This window comes from Salvelinus sp. IW2-2015, unplaced genomic scaffold (assembly GCF_002910315.2).
Source record: "Salvelinus sp. IW2-2015 unplaced genomic scaffold, ASM291031v2 Un_scaffold1809, whole genome shotgun sequence".
NCBI lineage: Eukaryota > Metazoa > Chordata > Actinopteri > Salmoniformes > Salmonidae > Salvelinus > Salvelinus sp. IW2-2015.
Window position 1 is genome coordinate 85,138 of NW_019943182.1, and position 4,103 is coordinate 89,240.

The 4,103-nt window shown below is 40.3% G+C and overlaps 1 long non-coding RNA gene across 1 annotated transcript in view; it reads right to left on the reverse strand.

Moving 5' to 3' along the window:
• Nucleotides 1-1,010, reverse strand: part of LOC139024715 (uncharacterized) — a 1,208-nt gene extending 198 nt beyond the window's left edge. Inside the window, exons 1-2 of the long non-coding RNA XR_011476041.1 lie at nt 939-1,010; nt 871-903 (exon numbers count right to left, since the gene is read on the reverse strand). This is a non-coding gene — a long non-coding RNA (uncharacterized lncRNA). The remainder of the gene's footprint in view (nt 1-870; nt 904-938) is intronic.
• Nucleotides 1,011-4,103: the final 3,093 nt, after the last annotated feature.

Here is a 4,103-nt window from a genome sequence, read left to right on the forward strand (position 1 = left end):
GCTCTGAATCCTCTTCATACACAGAGAGGATGGGAGTGACGACTCTACTCGACGGAGGAAAGACACTCGATTAGTTTAATGCCATGCAAATACCATCACATTGCATCTAATGTCACACATGCACACACAAATATAAATGCACACGCACACGCTTTTTGGAGACCAGTGGTCATTCACCAAGTGTATTCCTACATAGTATGTAAATGAAAAAGGAGTGATATTATTATGTAAATGTAATTATATTGTCCCAACCTCTATTGGTTTATGTAAAGCAATAAGGTTGTTTGTCAAAGTACAGAATATATACTCCAGATGGAAGTTGACCCTAACCCGCAGATCTAGGATCAGCTTACTCCCCAAATCATAACTTTAACCATTAGGGGAATGCAAAACTGATCTTAATCAGCATTTATGGACAAAGTCATCCTACTTCTTACTATACAGGAAGGCTAAAAGCACAATCATTTGATTGACGTTGTGTTTTTGTTTTACCATATTCCGTTATCTATCTTGCAGAATAAATAGGCCAATATATTTTGAACAGAGTGGGGAGGGAAGCTATCCAGTAGTTATTATTCCAGGTGACCTGTAATGATACAGTGTACGGTATTTAACGTGTGTTAAGGTCACCATAAGGCTGGAGTTGGTTATATAGCACGGTATTGTAACGAAACAGACAAAAAGTTAGCTGGCATCTCAAATGGCACCCTATTCCCTATATAGTGCACTACTTTTTATGCTCTGACCTAAAGTAATTCACTAGTAATTCACTATATAGGGTACCATTTAGAACACACTATGTGAGGGAACCCAGATCTAAACTGTCTTTCTGGAATAACACCGTTGGACCCAAAGAAGTAGAAACACCACTTCATATCTCTCTAATAAAGAAGTAGAAAACCACTTCATACTCTCTCTAATAAGAAAGTAGAAAACACCACTTCATATCTCTCTCTAATAAAGAAGTAAAAAACACCACTTCATATCTCTCTAATAAAGAAGTAAAACACCACGTCATATCTCTCTAATAAAGAAGTAGAAAACACCACTTCATATCTTCTCTAATAAAGAAGTAGAAAACACACTATATCTCTCTAATAAAAAGTAGAAAGAGAAGTAGGAAAACACCACTTCATTATCTCTCTCTAATAAAGAAGTAGAAAACACCACTTCATATCTCTCTCTAATAAAGAAGTAGAAAACACCACTTCATATCTCTCTCTAATAAAGAAGCACTGAACTGATTGAGTTTCAACCAGGGATTGGAGTTCATTTTCAATTCAGAATATTCATTGAAATTCTGTTCATGAAAGGAAAAATCTGTGGGCAAATCAATGGGCAAATTGAATAGACTGAATTAGAAAGGGAATGGTCCCCATCCCTGGTGGACACTGTGTATTGGGTATTGAGAAGGTACGTTGTGTTGCTATGTGCTGTGCTATACTTATGGCCCAAATGTTTTCCTGACCTCATGACCTGACCAGGAAAACGCTGATCCCCAGTTGTAGGCTATAGCTAAGGCTCAGGGTTGTTCCTGTTCAGATCACATGCTCAGGAAAAGGTCCTGGATCTGATTAGAAAACAGTGTTATAGTGCAGTATTACACTAGAACTATAATATAGTATACAGTCATCTATTATTCAGACCAGATTGACAAAACCCTCATTTTAGTGAATTATGTGGAATGTTCTACATCAAATAGTATCAAACTAGTATGTTGTGTGTGTGTGTGTGTACAGTGCACTCAACAGTGTTAGTTTGAATCAGCACAGACACCTTTACCCCATCCTCCCACAATATTCAGTGTGTGTTAATGCGGTTTTATGAAGTGTCGGTCAGAGGTTCCCTGTGGAGATGACCCACACGTTCTGCATGAGTCAGACTGCTCAGGCTCATGCACACACACACACACACACACACACACACACACACACACACACACGTACTGTACACAGTACACACACACACAAATACACAGGCATACCAAGCAGACAGCGAGCAGTCCTCTGTGCCACAGAAACCTCATTATCTGCGTCTCATGCGGCACCCTATCCCATGATGTGATTCTGATCAAAAGTAGTGCACTACATAGGGAATAGGGTGTCGTGAGGTTTGCACATTCTCTTTTTCTGCACTACTGTGTCACCCTGTAACCCGTCTGTTGTACGCTTCCTATTAGTTTTACCACTCCCCTTCACTGCACATCTGTAGATAGCTGTAAATAGCAATTAGAGTTATATAGCTGGAGGTGGATATAGAGTCTATAGAGGATTTAGGAACGTTTGGGAATGGTGACATCATGGCCCCCTTTGCCCTCTTCAAAGGATTGTGGGTAGTGTGGTTCTCTTAGGGGTGAAAAGATAGAGCTGCCAACTGTGATTCCACAGAACGTTATTATAATCAGAGAAGGGATGGACCCTGAGGAAGATCGCTCACCTCATTGGTTGAACACCTGGGGRACTGGCCAGAGCCAAAATGGGCGGAGTCCTCCAGAAATTAACCAATGAGAGGGTTTCTTTTTTCGCGTGTGTAGTTTAGAGTGCTGGATCCACACMCCAAACTAGACTTTCCTCACAAATATATCAATAACATGATTTACGTGAAAGTCTGATTTTGTTKTATGTCAAGTTAGGAATGGGTTCAGAGAGCATTCCTTTAATGACTCAGGAATGGACAAAGAGGCTGCTGTATGGCTGAACCAAAACCAAGATAGAAGCACACAGAACAGAGCTGATATGATTCTAGAAAAGATTATACCAGCCACATAGTTGTCTGTTCTACGTAGTTTCTACCTGAAAAAGCCCCTTACAGCCTTTCACTGATGTGTGTTATCAGAAAGTCATGGAACTGGGAACTGAGCACTGGTCATGTTGCAGAAGAGAAGTGGCACAAAGGACTATGGGAAGAGTAGTTCATTGAGTATAGTTAATCACAAACATGTTATATAAACTCAAGCCTTCCAGGGATGCAGTTTGGAATTTTTGCATCACCCCAGATCATACTATCAGCCCAGAAACAACTCMTAGCCCCTAGAAGTTCAAATATCTGAAGGGACTGGATAGGGGACAGGGTTAACTATTAGGCTTTGGGGAACTTCCGCCATATCGTTTACGCTTGTCTGCTCTGCCAAACACAAAACGTGGAAGTGCCTTGAAGTTGTTTTTGGACCGGGCCTCTGAGGGGTGCAATGACTTCTGGGTAGTGTAGTTCTACTAACCTCCATCTCTGTCCTTCCCTCCCTGCATGGCCCCAATAAGTGTTCCTCCCAGCCAGCATGAGAACCAATAAGGACGCAAACTGTGAAATTAACATATTTGTATTTTATTATTAGAATTATTCTGCATTAATAATGGCTTTGGTTTGAAAAGTGTAACTGTTTTTAATATCTTATTGTTTTTGTAAACATGCATTTTGTTTGGACCTTTTTTTAACATCACGATCATGTATAGACATTTTATTATTTAATTTTTAATATAGTTATTRTTATAATTATTATAGCTATTTATTCYAGCAATAGTCTTCCTACTATAATGTACTGTGGCAATGCATCCTAACTATAAGATATCATGTATATGAAGAAATTGTCATATCGAATCTGCAAAAGGATTTTCCTAATAAAAACAACAGTTAAGAATCTGCCTTTTGTGTGATATTTCCTTTCACAATGTGTGTGAAATGACAGAAAGATGAGCTGGTCTGAGACCTGATGACTACTGTTGGCTCCTATATTGAACACCTAGGATTTTGCTTAGTGGGCTGACATTGTCTTGCATTGTATAGATCAAGGTTTCCCAGACTCGGTCCTGGGCCCCCCCATGAGCGCACTTTTATTTTTTTGTCCCAGCACTACACAGCTGATTCAAATAGTCAAAGCTTGATGATGAGTTTGTTATTTGAATCAGCTGTGTAGTGCTAGGGCAAAACCCAAAATGTGTACCCAGGGGGGTGTATAGGACYGAGTATAGGAARCCCTGGTATAGATAACCGGGTTAGATACCAGGTCGGTTACGTGGACTGATGGTGCGCTCAAGACAACTCGGAACTAGTAAATTTCCGACCTCCGACTTCCGATTTCGCAGAGCGCAAGACCCCCCCCCCCCCCA